Below are 17010 nucleotides of genomic sequence, written 5' to 3' on the forward strand. Positions count from 1 at the left end.
ATGGTACATTAATGTACTTACTTTGTTGGATATGAAGGGTATTCTTTTTTCAGTTCTTTTCTTCAGTAATATGCTTCTTTCCTGTAATTGTAAGTTAGTGGGTATATATGATAATGGTGAAGTACCTTTAGAAAGCAAGGTTTGTTATTTATGAAGGAAGAATGGTGTGGATAACACCTAATAAAATTGGTGGACGATTAAAAATATTTGCTTTTAGGAGCATTTTAATGAAAGTTAATAAATGCATATGTGTATTTACAGAATCTCTGTAACATTTTGTAAAAGAGAAGAAAAGTGGATGGAAAAGATTTGTACTACACTTTCAGATTGCAGTTGGTGTGTGGAAGTTTAATATGTTATAAGTATATGCATATTTACCAACATTATGTATTTTTTAGGTATTTATGCAGTCCTGGAATTCGTATTTGCGTTCTGGGACTTGTAGTTTCACTTATCCCATTCTATAAATTGGAGTAGAAGTCCCAGATTGTAGAGAAAAAATTGGAACTGCATAAGCAGCTGATGATTGGAATGGGTTATGCTAGGAAGTATACATGCACTGTCAATATATTAAATTGGCACACACTGAGTCCCAATTATAAATGATGTACAAATCTATGTTATCTGCTTTTATTTTATTTTATGAGAAAGTGACACAGTGCTGCTATAAATGGAGATATGCATGTTTTAACTTTCTTGAAAAGCACAGCATTTTATATGTTTATTTGATATACATGTCATAGTTTTTAATTGTGAAGTTCAGTCATGTATTCTTTGTACTTTCTGGGACTTGGAGTTTGAGTTTTATGATGGGTGAAATAGAAAACGGAAATGACAGAACACAAAGGAATCAATAAAGACTTAATAAGCACCTATAGATCGGAATGAGTGCCACTTAAAAATGGTCTTTAGATCTATTTTACCTGCTTTTCCTTTCTTTCATGAAAAAGTAACAGTTCTGCTTTACATGTACATGAGCATTTTTTTATGTTTCATAAGAATGCTTGTAAAAAGGAACATTTTGAAACACAGAGCATTCTAATTGTTTGCTGCTTCATGTGAGCAGGTGGTGAATGCTGCTATGCATGGCATTTGCTAGCGTGGGTAAAAAAGAGAATATGCTTTTTTCTTTTATTTACTTGTTTATAATCAAAAAAAGAAATTAGATTTTTACAAGAAATCACATCTCATATGTCACGTAAAACCGTTACGTTAAAGAACAGGAAAATCGAGAAGAGAAAGAGCACAGTGTGCCGTAGGAAGTGGAGCCAAACAGGGCGGGCGAAGAGGGACTTTGTTAGGTAGTACAGGGCGCGGTCGCTCTCTCTGTTGCTCGTTTGAGAGCGGCCTCCAGCATCTTTACCGCCGCCGTGGACCATTTCGTCTTTTCGCCTGCAACCAGACGGGACCACCATATATCTTCCTCACGAAGTGTCGCGTCATACATTAGAGGCAGCAGAAAAGCTTCTCGTAGATATGACGTTTTGTCACAATTTAGTAGTAAATGCTTTACAGTTTCCACGTCTTGCGTCTCTGGGCATAGTCTGCATGTTTCAGTGATGGATTTGGTCCGAATGGCTTTGATTTCTTGAGTTAACATGAGGTAGAATCTTATTTTCATGAAAATTTTCTGTAGCCTTTTATCAGGAAATTTTATACAGTAATTTAGAGGTCTGTTGAGCTTGTTTGTAGTCGGTGGTAAGTGAGTGAGCAGCTTGTTTGCCGTCGCTGCCTCGCATGTTTGAATCCAGTCCTGCTGAGCTATTTTTCTTTTTATCTTGGCGGGGTTATGGATTAAGTCTTCAGGTGTACAGGCTAAGTCCGCCAGATTTTTTTGCAGTTCTTGCTCCCATTTGTTCAGCGCAATGCATTGCCCTTGGATAAGTTCCTTTTGGATTACTTTAAACAATGGTAGAGCGTCTGGAGAAATGATTTTGCACAGAAGTCTTATTTGGCTTTGCTTGACAGATGCTTTCATTGATAAGAGGCCCAGCTCGCGCCTGATAGCTGAAATAGATGTTGATTTTGGGAGGCCCAGTACTGCTTTCCACAAATAACCTTCCAGCTTTGGCCAGATCGTATCTTGGATGTTTAACGCTGCATCCATTGCGTAGGTTATCGATGGAACCACCTTTTGCTTATAGAATTGAATCGCTGGTAGGAGGGAGAATTTTCCATATTTCCGATCTACAAGTTTGGTCTGAGTGGTTAATGTTTTTATTTTTAACCACAAGGCCAGATGGATAGCCTTTTCTGAGCGCGTTGCATCGAACATTATTCCTAAGTATTTTATACTGGGACAGTCTCTATCTTCTTGTTATTCAGGAACCAATGTCCGTTGTTACTTGCAGCTGAACAGGTTTTTCCCATGATCAGAATTTTCGATTTGTTTGTGTTTATTTCCAAATCGTTATCTTCGATATATTTGGCCAGGTTGTTGAGTTGGCGCTGAAGCCCAATTTGGGTCTGATCTATAAGGATTAGATTGTCCGCATAGAGGAGTCTGGATATTGCAGTATTTCCTACTTTTGGTGGAAAAACTGTTATCGCCATTTGGGTGTGTTGGTAATCTCCCAGAAATGCTATGAAGAGGGCCGGGGCAAGCGGGCACCCCTGCTTCACACCTCGTTCTGATGGAAATTGCTCTAACATCAGGCCTTCTTTGTTGAGCCGAACTCTCAGCTTTGTATCTGTGTGTAGAGCGATCACGGGTCCTAGGATTTCACCCGGGCAGTTCCAGTTAGATAGCTTTGACCAAAGTTTCCGACGTCCAATTCTATCGAAAGCTTGTGTCAGATCTACGAACGCTATGAATACTTTAGGAGCTCCGTTCTTCACGTTTTCTTTTATGATATTTAATATCATAATGTTGATGATTGTGCTCGCGTTTTTGACAAAGCCTGTTTGGAGTTCATCGAGGTATGGAGCTGTTCTTGCCCATCTGTGAAATCGGGATAGGAGAAGAGTTGCGAAAATGTTCCCCATAATGTCCAAAAGGGATATAGGCCTATAGTTCGCTGGATTATCTCTACTTCCTTTTTTGAAGATAGGCACTATCAGTGCTTCTGTCCATGTTTTGGGGATTAGTTTCTTGGCCTGGCATTGGTTGAAAATTTTGGATATTAAGAGGGACCATTCCTTAGGGTGTAGTTTTAGGTCCATGTTGGTTAGACCATCAGGGCCCGGTGCCCTAGATGTTTTCAGTTTGAGTATCGTGGTCAAAATCTCTTCTTGGTCTGTGAGATCAGCCCATGGTGTCGCCGTTGGGCTGCAAAGAAGGAAATCCAGGTTGATTCAGGTATAACGTTTGATACTTGGCTCGCTGACTCGATGCTTTTGTTTTTGATCAGCGCCCAGAAGTCTTTTGAGTTTTTGGACATTAGGGTTTTCAGCATTTTTTACGCGTCGTTCTGATACATGGTCCCTTTATGATGTTTCAGCCATGCTTTATATGATTTTGCGGCCGCGATGGCGATTTCTTTTTGTTCGTTGTTATCAGAAACTCTAGCCAAACGTCTCAGTTTGCGGACTACTCTTCTTTTCATCACCAATTGCAAGTCATATTCATGGGTCTTATTTTCAATCGATGGGTCTTGGTTTCTTTGCTTGTTCCAGTACTTCACAAGTAATGGGAGGTAGTTTGGCCTAGTTTGCGAGGATGTATTGTTATCATCTGCCTCGTCGAATTTCCGGGAGATGTCCGTGATGTTAGCTGCTGAGAGTTGGATTCGAGAGGAGTTACGTGAAACCTCCAAGTCAAAGGGAAAGAGTTCTTTGGAGGTATTCACCGACACAAAGGTCATTGACAGCAAGTTATGATCGCTGGCTTTGGTTCGATAGAGTTCATAGAGATCGATAGATGAGAGAAGAGAGTGTGAGACAAAAATATAATACAGTGTGGCTGAGGTGTCAAGACATTCCCAGGTTGGAATCATTGGAAAGCGGCCGCGCAGCACTGCCACATTGTAGAAATTTCTAGAGTCCATAAGGTCCGACCATAATGCACCACGTTCTAGAGATGGTGACAGATGGAGGCTTTTCGCGAGTTGCTCGCACCTTGCGTTAAGGTCTCCACAAATGAGGATGTGGTCGGTGGCCAGTTCGATGGTGAATTTATCTAGGGTGTCTGCGACGGTGTTGCAGAACTCAGTGTTGGTTGTTCTTTGCGGGTTCCAATACATGTTTATAATGGCTAAACTGGATTTTGTTTTCTTTCGTGAGGAATTTTCAATTCGGATCCATTCTGTTTGTAAGGCCAGAATACAGTAGGATTCCGTTACTTTTTTTTAATAGAAATGCTTGATCCAAGTTTGACTGCAGTTAGAAGGCCGGATGATGGTCTGCCAAACAAGCCCTTACTTGCCGGTGAAATACAGGTATCGTAGCCATCAATCGTTGGTGAATCCGTCAACCAGGTCTCCTGGAGACAGATGATGTCGAACTGTGCCAGGTCAAATGCATATGGTTTAGTTAAATGTTCGTGGCCTCTCGTGTTCCATGAGCAAATTGATGTTTCTTTTGATTTAGAGGCGTAACGAGATTCATGAGCTATGTTGTAGGTCGACGTTGGAGGGGCATTTCGTTGTTATGCTTGAGTATTTGGGTTTAGCACCTTTTTCAGCCATCTCCATGGACCAACAAGTTCACGTTTTTTGTTATGGGACCAGTCAGCGCTTTGCTCAGTCGAAGAGCTGAGCCTTTGCTTGTTCACCCATCTGCCGTTCTTTCTTGTGTTTTCTGTATAATTTCATCTCTTATAGTTTGCATTTTGGTTTATTGCAGTGTAATTTGATTGAAGTCCGCCTCGCCAGCTTTCTGCGTACCTCCTGTACTTGTCATCTCTTTTCTTTGTAGTCTGAACCTCTGTGGCCATCGGATGATCGGGGTGATTTTCTATCGGTCTACTTGGGGCATGTATACTTTTATCGGATCGTACTGGTGTAGTAATTTCCTCAAGGGCAAAACCCATTTCCTTCAAGGTTAGGATCATGTCTGATTTGAGGTTACTGCTTGCTGCCTTTGTGACGTGGAGGTACGCTTTGGCCTTCTTTTGTCTGTGGTAAAGTTCAATCAGCACCAGATCTGCCGTATCCAGGGATTTCAACGTTGGAATTTTGGCTAAGATCTTGAGGATGGCTTTTCTGTTTAGTATCTGTTTTAGTTTTTTCCTGGCCGTCAATTGCTCCATCTTGAAAATTTGAGCTTGGGAGAGTCTCGAGATCATTGCTGAGCCTGTTCGTGGTGAGGACTTTTTTTGCTCCTTACTAGGCTTCTGCCTTTGTCTAAGAATTTCGATTTTGTCTGAGGTATAGTTCTCATATTGTTGGGTTTTCTTTGGCGGTCCAGAGGATCTCTGTCTGGTTCTTCACAGACACTGGCTTTGGGGCACTGAGTTTCTGGTGAAGGTGTAGTTTTAGAAGATTCTCTCGGTTTCTCCTGAGCGGCAGTGTTTCCTGGTGTATTGGCTGTCAGTTCTCGGTTTTGGTCAGTATCATCTTGTGAGTCGTAGGCTCCTTCATGATCCTGATGGACTGTTAGATCCAAAAGTGATAAGTTTCCCGATGAATCGGCTGGAGATGCAATAGAATTGTCCAGTTCAATTATCTCTTGTTCCTTCGTTGGGTTTTGGCAGACAGGACCTTGAGACGCCGTAGAAAATTTAGGTAATGGTACAGTTTTGCTTGCAATTTGGAGAGTTATCTTTGCAATGTTGAAAATTGTCGCTACTTTAGGTTGGTCTTTGGTTTTTTTCCCATTTTGGCGTTTTGGGCCAGAACGTTGGATCGTCTTGGAAGAAAAGGTGTTTACACCGACAGTTTTTTGCTCCTTCGAAATCGGCGTCGATATAAGCTCCTTTTGGGCCATCAAATGAGCTTCTTATGTGGAACTGGCACTAGGTTTGGCTTCAATTAAATTTCGGAGATAAGCAAATTTGGAGTCTTGTTGTTTTTCTTTCTCAGCGTTTTGTTGGATTAACGCTGTGATGAAACCCTCTAGGAATGTTACTTTAGTGTTTATTGAGGATGATAGGGTTAGCGAGTCTTTCATTGAGTCATTTATTGACTCATATAGCTTTACAAAGGGAGTCAAGCCCACCGAAATTGCTGACATGATAGTGATAGTTTTCTTTGGTGGAGTCTCTTTGTGCAGGGTCCCAAAACTGCTGGGTCTCTCATTCCTGAGTGGGGTTGAGATGTTATATTGAAGTCCACTTTGGGATGGTGGTCCTCTGACTGGGGAGTTACTGTTGTTCATTCTTTGCTCCAACTGGGCCAAAACTGGTTGGTCCTGTGCTAATATACGTGGGCTTCTCTGATTCCGTCCATTAGTAATAGAAACGTTGGTTGACGGAATTAGTAGCTCATTTCCAAGTCCCGGACTCTCTGTGGAGAAGGATGGAACGTCATCATCAAGCAGGTTGATTTGAGCCAGGGCTGTGCCTCGGGACAGTGGATTTTGGGTGTTGTTCCTCTCCTTCATAACGACCAGAGTTTCTAGGCCATGGTCGACGTCCTGCGCACAAGGGGAAGCTTCTAAGAGGACTTGAGATGATGCCGGTGTAGTTTTCCCTTTATTAGATGCTGAAGCGACTAAGGGAGCTTCGGTGATGGCATATAATAATTCGGCGTCTGAAAGTTCAACCTCAGAATCAAATTTGCTTTTTGTTTGTTTGAAGAAAAAGTATTTCAGTGAGTGAGCCGTCAGAGGGTTTTGCAAAAATGGCTTTCCAGATTCACTCTTTTGGGCTGTAGCCCTAGGGCCTTTTATGTGATGTTGACAATCTTGATTCAGTAGTTCTCCCTGTTCCTTGAGAATCTTTTTTGTTAACGCTCTTTTTTTTAACAGTGCCAGTGCTATTTCCCTTTTTTGCCTAATTAGTTCATTTGTAGAAGCATTCAATGGGCTGCAGTTTGATTCTCAATCTAGGTCAGAGTCCATGTGTTCCTTCCCCTCTGAATTCAGAGTGGTATTTTGAATGGGCTTTAGTAAATCCACCGCGGCAGCAGAGGGCGCCTCTGTTATGGCGCAGAGTTTGTTCAATGGCTTTCCCGTCTGGCTGGGACGGGGCTGCGCCAGTGGACCAGGGCGTGACGCCTCTCCCCTCGACTCCTGCTCCGTACGCGGGTCCGAATTCTGCCTCAAGAACTCACCCGCCCCGGCCGCTGCATGGGCGTGGATGCACAGAGCACCACCAGACTCCCCCCGTTGAAGACTCCTCGGCCCGCGAGCTGAGGTCGGCCTCACGGCGTCCTTCGACACCGTTCGGCTCCACCTCACTCGCCGCAGCGGAGGCCCGCCTCCAGGAGCAGGCAACAGCGGGAAGGATCGAACCGCTGGGAGCTCCTCCACCAGCGCCGGCGACAGCCGTTGGGACAGAGAAGAGTTTGCGGGGAGACTCCCGTCCGCATTTGTAAATAAGGGCTCAGCCTGCATTTTTTGGAGCGGTGCCCTAGAGGGGTTTTGGGGCGATGGAGAGTCAGATGGGGAGAACGTTGGTTGAAAGGCGGGTGCATCTTCCCCGCTAGAAACCTTGTGGCTCTCCTCTCCCTCCTCGTCCGTGTCCTGAGAGTTTTTGGTTGTGTCTTCCGAGAGGCAAGGGGCCAATTCGGAAGGAATTGGGCACATTTGTGCAAAAACGGTGATGTTGTTTTCTGTACTGGTATACAGGAAATGGATTTGATGTTATCATTATGCCCCACGCTAACCCTCAGACTCGGCTTTGAACTTTTGCAAGTTTCTTTCCGGTTATGAACTCGGACGTAACTTCTCCTCAGCACTCTGCCAGAAGGGCTTTTTTGCAGAGTTTGAGGAGTAATATTGTCCGAGGTGAGGGGGTTATCACTGTGTGGTTGTGTCTTTCTGGGGAGCAGCAGCATAGTTTTTGGGTCCACTTGCAAAGCCATGTCTCCTCACCTCCCAGCCTCTGTATCCTGCTGAAGACTGCTCGCACCTGTTTGCAGATCCGTTGCAGTTTCAGACGCCTTGGGCGCCACCCGCGCCAAACAGCCGCACAACAGCCGACGCCCTCTACCCCTGTTGGGCTCAACGCCGCGAGGGTGAACGCGGGTGCGTTTTCAAATGGTTTCCAATCACGTGATGGATCACGTGGTCGCCAGCAGGCTCTGCCCCCTCCAGGGAACGAAGGAGCAGCCAGCAAGAGTCCAGGCTGACTCGCAGTGCAGTGGGTCGATTTGCAGCTCTGCAGCCTCAATGGAATAGGTGGGTACAAGTGCTAATCTTTTCTCAGAATAATATGCTTATTGAGAAACTTATAACAGGATAAGTAGCAGGAACCCTCTATCTCAGGAGGATAGCTTAGGGGCAAGGTGCTCGCCTTGGACGCAAGACGTCACAGAGCAACCCAGGTTCAATCCCCGGGTCCGCGCTTAGAAACCTCTGGGTATTAAACACGTTATAAATAACCTATCATATCATATATGTGTATTTGTGAAAGAGTTGAAGAAAATATTAAGAAAAATATATAAGCATACATGTACTATGTGTTGTTAGATGCAGATCTTGTTGAATCTGGAAATACAAATCTTGGACAGTTGCACAGTAGTTTTTGATGCAGATGCCTTTCATAAACAAGAGATATGCACTCTGAGAGTTTAAGTGTACATCTGAAGTGTTGAAGTGAGATGACAGGGTTAGGTGTAGAGGTTGTTGATGTGATTTGTGGATGGATATGTGACTCTTTGATAGCAGCCAATGGGGAGTGTTGAAGTGGAAAGGGTAGAAGGGCTGCCCCTGTGTTACGGGGTCCGCGTGCACTGCGGTAGTCTGTGGACAGCATGTGCCACATCTGGGTCTTTTATTGATATATGGCATGGAAGGATTAGCCAAACAGGTTTTCTGGGTATAGTTTAAAGGAAGAACAGGTAATAGGGGTTTTGTTTGTAGGATTTTTGAAAGGACTGCAAATGGCTATGGCTATGTGTTTGAGAAGGCAGACTTTGTGGATTTTGGGGGACTCTTCAATTCAGTCATTGAAGGTGTATGCTGAAAATCATGGCATCTTTACAGGTATTGGATTGGCAGAAGTAGAATGCAGTTTGTGGCTTAAACTGGGCAAGCCAGTTTTCATTCTGAGTATGGCGTATGGCACACTTTAAATGTACAGACATTGCAATTGTGCCTTGTGGAGTGGACAGTTCGGGGTTTGTGACTCCAGTGTATCTGTAGATTGCCATGAAGGATTTTTTTAAAAAGCCTAATGGAACTGTTTCCTGCTTCAAAGATTAAAGCAGAGGCAAATATGGAGATGCCCAACTAACATTTTCAGTCTACAAATCAAGGCAGCTTGTCAATAAAGCTGTATCTGTGTTTTATATGCTACAGGAATGCCATCTTTTGAAAATGACAATATAGGTTCTGATTGTGTGCATTTTTTTTGGTAAGTTGCAGTTTATTTATCAGATGTTGGAAACGCAATTTTCCTTTAAAATGTTCGGAATGCATTGAAAAAGTTCCTGTAAAAGAAGATCTAAAGTCAACAGTACTAATGTACATAGCACAAAAAAAAGGGAAAAAAAAGTGTTTGTTAAACTCCCACCCAAAAAAAGGTTCTTTTCAGATCAACCACTAAAGACTAAATAACTTAAATTGTGTTCAATTCCCCCAAACCCCTATTAGTGGCTGCAACGTTTCGCGAACACCACAGTATTCCCCAGACAGCACGTGCCACGTTCAGGTCTTTGGAGGTTGTCTGGCATGGAAAGGGGAGTGCCGAGACTGCGGACAGTCGTGGTTGTCAATCAGGTTTCCTGGGTGTGTTGTACAGGAAGATAGGGTAGCAGGACTTTTGTTAGTAGGAGTTGTGAGGGGATTGAAAATGCCCATGGCAATGTCTTTCAGCAGGCAGAGTGTTTAGATTTTGGGGGACTTTTGGGTTCATTGGTTGAAGATGTAATCTGAGCATTGTGGAATAGCCAAAAATTGTGGATTCCCTGAATTGGAAGTGTTCTGGTATGGAGCGCAATGCATGAAGTGGGTGGACTCACTCACATTTTGTACAAATATGGTTCAATTGAAAACATCTGGACATTATTATTGTTCATTGTGGAGGGAACAGTTTGGGGGATGTGGCTGGAATTTGATTGCAGTTTGCAATGAAGGAGACATTTGGAAAGTTGAATGAAATGATCCCTAACCATTTTTTCAAACTTTGCCCTGAGATAGATGTGGATGTGTTTCAGTTCATTTGGTCCGGAGAAGGATGAAAGCGAGGAGCAACATCAATAAAGCTGTGTGTGCTTTTGTGCAAGATGTTGGCATGATATTGTTTCGTAATGAGAACATTACATTTGATAGTGCCAACATTTCTTGGAGAGATGGAGTCCATCTACCTGATGTGGGTTATCAGATTTGGGTGGAAAACATTAAAAATGCTTTCAAGCAGATATTGTGAACGTGAGAAGAAATAATTACATTCAAATAATTACAAATACGTAAAATATTTTATTAGTTCAGTTTGTAAAACCAAAAATAAAAAATAAAAATGTATTTTAATACCCACCATTTTTAACTCAAAACAATTAAAATTATTTCAATTCTCCCACTGAACAGTGAGAACTTTTTAGGTGTCCACGGTCTACCGCATTTGTGATGTCATCTTTGATGTCGTGGATGTTAGTCTTAGCAGTGCACGGTGGTGGCGCGAGTTATGGTTGCTTAGCTTACCATAACTGGCGAATTTCAAGGGTTTTGCGGTTTTACTTGAAACCATAACGTCCCTTTAACAAAGCTTTTTTACTGAATTTCATAGGTTTTTAGTAGCGCAACTTAACCATAACATCCCTTTAACAAAGTTTTTTCACTGAATTTCAGAGGTTTTTAGTAGCACAACTTAACCATAACGTCCCTTTAACAAAGTTTTTTCATTGAATTTCATAGGTTTTTATTAGCGCAGCTTAACCATAACGTCCTTTTAACAACGTTTTTTTGCTGAATTTCAGAGGTTTTTAGTAGCGCAACTTAACAATAATAACTTTGACTTTATGTACATGTAATATGGAACATACTGAACCTCTTCTACTGAACTTGATGTCCACAAACTCTTTTAATGTCCGCGGACATGTTCGGAGAACAGTAACACTACCTAAAAACTATAGGTGGGTATGTTTGATTGTTATATCATGTCATAGGAACATTTAACAAATTCAAAAAGCAGCACACATACACATCATATGTAGTGATACATAAGAAATGTAACCCATATATGTAACACATTAACCATTCATTTAAAAACAATATGTTCTAAAATCGAATATACCAAAAGAAGATACATTGGCTTCCAACATAATTACCTCAAAGACACAGAACTAAGAACAAGACTAGACCTACACAATACTTAGAACATATCTTACCTGAAAAGTAAGTGTACTTCATTTTACTCATATATTTATAAACTTTCTGTATTAGATAAAAAAATATATATTATTTTTTTTTTCTTACAGAAATGTTTAGTACTCTGGAATGGCTAGAGGAGCATTTCCCACATGAGGAAATGTCACAAGATAGTGAAACTAATGGTAACACAATATAAACCATTTAATTATTATTATTTTATTTACATTTAACATATATATATATATGTTTGTACAGAGCATACCAAAATAGAAAATACCTCTGAAGAATCTGTTATGGATAACAAGCTTGACAGCATAAAAGAGAAAATTGATTTATTGTTGACCAATTTTAATAATTTGAAAACTTTTGTCACAGATCATTTTAAAACAAAAACCTCATACCATTGTCCCACATGTACTTGTCCCCCTCACCATATCCCAGTCAATTATCCCCAAATCCTCTCCATAACCCAAAACGTTTTGATGAGACTTCCATCCCTTCTTCACCTGATACCAATCATGTTGAAACCCCTAATTCTCCTGTTTTTGTTTCCGTTTCTGCCTCACCTTGTTTGTCATAAATTATTAATATATGTTACATGAAGTTATATTTTTATATTGTGTTTTAATTAGTTTCCGTTTTTAAAAAAAAAAACAATATAGGTGTCCGGGGATAGCGCGGGTGTTCTGAAATGTTCGTAAATAAACGAAAATGGAACTGTCCTGAAGAACATATTACCTGTCCATACGGTTCGCTAGCAAGTTGAAACTGGTCTGAGAACAAAATTGGTGTCCTGAAATGTTTGTAATTAAACGAAAATGGAGGTGTCCTGAAGAACACTATACCTGTCCGTAGTGTTCGTTAGCAATTTGAAACTGTTCTAAAAACACAATTGGTGTCCTGAAATGTTCGTAAATAAACAAAAATGGAGGCGTCCTGAAGAACACTATACCTGTCCGTACTGTTCATTAGCAAGTTGAAACTGTTCTAAGAACACAATTGGTGTTCTGAAATGTTTGTAAATAAACGAAAATGGAGGTGTCCTGAAGAACACTATACCTGTCCGTACTGTTCGTTAGCAAGTTGAAACTGTTCTAAGAACACACATGGTGTCCTGAAATGTTCGTAAAGAAACGAAAATGGAGGTGTTCTGAGGACGGTATGTCTGTCCGTATTGTTCGCAAGCAAGTTTACACTCTTCTAAGAACAAACGCCTGTCCGTAACTGTTCGTTGGACATCTGACGCACTTTTAATTACTTCAGGACCCGAACAGTGTCCGTAGAACATCAACGCGCATGCGCAAACCAATGCCCGTGGATTTGGTGTCCTGCGGACAGCCGCTTCCTTCGCGAACATGTCCGCGAAGCGAGCATGTGACCGAGCCCACGCTGATCGCGTGTCCTGAATGCGGACACTGTTCGTGTCCCCGAACAATTTAAAAGTACATTTTCAAGTAATCCACAATATTTTTCAATAAAAACTCACCATAGCACAAGTCCCACATACTAATTATAAGTTTATACATACTTTTTTAAACCTTTTTAACCTTTTTTGTGTTCGATCTGTCCGCGGACAGCGTGCATGTCGCACAAGCACCCCTATAAAAGACCACGCCCTAGAGCTTATTTTCATTGTGTTTCTGGCTATTCTACAGAGCACAGAGATTTTTGCTGCAACCTGCAGATTTCCATCTTCAACCTGATGGCTTCTGTGGCTCCACTGCTGCCACCTGGTGCTGTGTCTGCCTCAGCACCACCCCCACCCCCTCCACAACCACCACCTTCCGAAGGGCCTGAAGAGGGGATAAGGAGTGAGGATGCAGAGGAGGAATAAGAGGATGATGAGAATGAGGTAGAGGAAATCCCTACTACCCGCACTAGGCGTGCGTCTTGGGTGTGGCGGCTGTTTACCGTTCATGGGAATGGTCCTAAGGTTTGTGCGAACCGTGTCACCTGCAATGAGTGTAAAATTATACTCAGTCATGGGAGGCACGGTTCGTACAGCTTTGGGACCACTACCATGAAGTGACACCTGAGGTCATTTCACTCTGGAGCTAATCGCAAGGTTGTACCTTGCGAAAAACGTAGTAGGTTGATTTCCTCTACTTCGTCCTCTGTTTCTGATCCTGTCACCACAAGGACCACCTCTGTGGGACAGCGTCTTCCTCAAGCTGCCTCACAGGCCATACAGAATTCTGATGACCCTTACCTTTCGAGAGTCACAGTTGTATGTATGTACTGTGACACAGTACTCTGCAGGGGGGAGCGACTTTGTGGTGCTTTTGAGACTATCGTCTCAGAGCATGAGAGGACCTGCTCACTACCCAAATAAAACCCACTCTACATCTTCCTCTATCAGCTTGCCCTTTCTTATCCCTGTGGTTGGCGTCCCCCCCTTTACCCTCCTTTCCCCTCCTCTCCTAGTGTGTCATGTATAAAAAACCAAAAAAAATACAAAATTACAAAAATCAAAAATAAATTCTTTTCAGAGACGCCTTTCACAGTTAAAAAATAGAAGTGAAAATTAATGAAGCAGGGCCCTTTGTATTTTTTAGAAGTCTGCGGACAGTCCGCGGACATCTAAAAAATTGGGTTGCTACCCTATCATAACCATTGCAATTTCTCTGGTAGGAAGTGGTGGCTCTGAAAAGAGCCTTTGTGAGGTGTTTCTATGTCAAAAATGATAAATACTTAACACCTACTTCAAAATGGATGCTGTAATTCTAAAAAAGGTTGTAATGCATTTCGTATATTTCTCACTAAAATCTGATTGCCAGCAGAAGTAAAATGGACTCCATCTCTGCTAAAAATGTATGTATTACGAAATATAATATTTTCATTGTGAAAAGAGGACATGCCAAAATCTCTTAGAAAGGCACAAACAGCCTTATTAACATTGCGCCTTGCTTTTTCCATTTGTGGACCAAATGAAGAAGAACAAAGCCACATTTGTCTCTGTGCAATCCGTGAAAATATTACTTGAGAATTAGGGAACATGTCCATGACCTTCTCAAGTCTTTCTTTCATAGAAAATTCCAAAGAAATTCCAGACACATGTCCTAAACTGTTCCCTCCACAATGAATTACAATTATGTCTGGATGTTGCTCTGTCCCCAAACTAGCACATAGAGGTAGCAAGTCCAAACACTTGATTCCACGTATTCCATGCCAGTGTACTTCCACATGTGGAAATCCAAGATCTACAGCTACTCCACAGCTTTCTGCATGCACCTTCAACCAATGTATCCATGAATCTCCCAAAATCCAAACAATCTGTTTTCTGAAACACACAGCCATAGCTATCTGCTGTTCTCTCAGCAAAAAGAATATCTGAGAAACTCTCTCCTGGCACAACACACCCACTAAACTTTCCTGACCAATCCCTTTCAGTGCTCATTCTCATTTGCATGACTTCTGAACCCAAAAATCCCCGGATGTAACACCCGATGTCCGCAAACTACCGCCATGTGCGCGGACATAGCGTAACATGAACAGCCCTTCTATCATTTCCACTTCACTTTCTGTGCCATTCCCTCATTGGATGTAGCTAAGAAGTCACATGACCATCCACCAATCACATTCAAGACCTCTACATCTAACTGCATCATCATAGATCAGCACTGCAAATGTACTGTGAATCTCTCTGAGTACAAGTGTCATATCATTGCCAAGCACCATCTACAAGAAATACTGTACAAGTCTCCAAGATTTCTACTTGCAGCTCCATGCATATCCATATGCATGAACACAAACTACAGGTATGCATATTTTCTGTACAGTACATGAACACATTTTGAAACTGACTTAATATGTTTGTTTTATTTCTTTATTTATTCAATTACTTTAATTTAAGCATAACATTGAGGCACTATTAACTGCCAGAGCTTAGTTATAGAAATAGCGGTATTCAGTGGTACATTATGAATTTCACAAACATAGTAAATATATTTTGTTTGCTACAGTTAGTCATTACAATACAATTTGTTCATTAAGAACATGTTATATGTATTGAACTTGTGCGACGTATCTTATGTAAATAAGATAGTTTTAATGGTTTTGAGGAAGGCACTGAGGATTTGAATTAAAAAAATCAATGTCTAAATTAAAAACAGTGTTATATACAAATAAAATTACCAATTTGTTTCTTTACAATTGCAGTGAAGACCATTCTCCTGAAAAGAAGCAACCGAATTTGAAGAACAAAGAAGAACTAAGAAGTAACCTGTTCATTTCAGAAAAAAAGTAAGTAGAATATCACCATAATATTTGTATAATTACTGAAACACACTGTAAAGTTAAATCATGCTATTTCTGTGCCTAGAAAATAGAGATTGTGCACCATTCTGTCCAAAAATCCCCATGTCTTAAACAGCGATTTACAGCCAGAATGGCCCACAAATTCCTATTGTTGGACACACAAATTACCCAACTCAACCGCTACAATTTTGATATTATAGAACAAACAACTGTTATAATTGTATACATTAGATTTACTATTTGTACTTCTCCACACCACTAGCTTACTTTTTTCTGTCATCTGAACCCCAGTTTAGTAGCACATAAATTCAAGAATACCCATCCCTACTAGTTGTAGTTCCCAATGAACAATCACACACCATTACATTCATCTTTATCATCTTACTCAAACACTCATGCACACAGCACACGTACATTGCAGAACATCCCAACCCATATCTTCTTTATTTTTTCAACAAACCCTAAAGAATGCCTACCAAAAGTCAAGTCCGTAGAAAGCAACGCAGAAGTAGAACAAATGAAAATAAAAGTGTCCAACATAAGTATCCATCTGTAGCAGAATTTGTAAAAGAAGTTGAAACAAAACAGCTAATACAGTCATTTAGTGAAACAAAAGAAGTTTCAAGTGCAAAAATGTTGCCTCCTCTATCAAAATGTAAAACAAATCTGAAAATCAGCTATCACTACAGACAAAACTGCTTCTATAAATCTTGATAAAGTTCAAAGTAAGCATACAAAGAAAAGTATTTTAGCCAAAATGTTCCGTCACAGAGTCCTTCAAAATCTTATAAAAACAGGAGAGAAACCAGGTTCAACCCTTAAAACCTATCGTAGGAAATTAATCTTAGAAGCGTTGATAGATAGTGCAATTCTTCTCAAAAGAAAATTATTTATTTTAGCGTTAAACAAAATGCAACCACTCACAAAACTAATAACTAAATTACAAAAAAGACTTCTCAATAAGCGAAATGTCAACAGAAAGAACTTCTTAAGTATCTCCGGATGTGAATGGAATTACACTACGAGCACAGAACCATACTTTAATGAAGAAGCGTACAAACAAAAGCAAACAAATACAATTGCCATACATAGCAGTGGTCGAGGTTATGAAAAAGTGAATAATACCATAATGGAACAAGTAGTACTCCTTACAAAAATATGCCCTGAAAACTTAGAATTACCCGTCCATTCAACTGAATCAGAACATCTAGTGTACAAATGGCCATGCACGTCAATGTGTAACATTCCCAAACAATTTTTCAAGTCTTTACGCCAATTTCTCAATCAATATGTAAAAAGCAAAGACAAAATCAAAATTAAACTACTGCAAAATATGGATACCTGCCCAGTGCGCAAGTACACAGGACTACAAGCACATTCATTGGCCTGCATTACAGGACC

The sequence above is a fragment of the Ambystoma mexicanum genome, chromosome 5q (assembly GCF_040938575.1).
Source record: "Ambystoma mexicanum isolate Mex_15411 chromosome 5q, UKY_AmexF1_1, whole genome shotgun sequence".
Lineage (NCBI taxonomy): Eukaryota > Metazoa > Chordata > Amphibia > Caudata > Ambystomatidae > Ambystoma > Ambystoma mexicanum.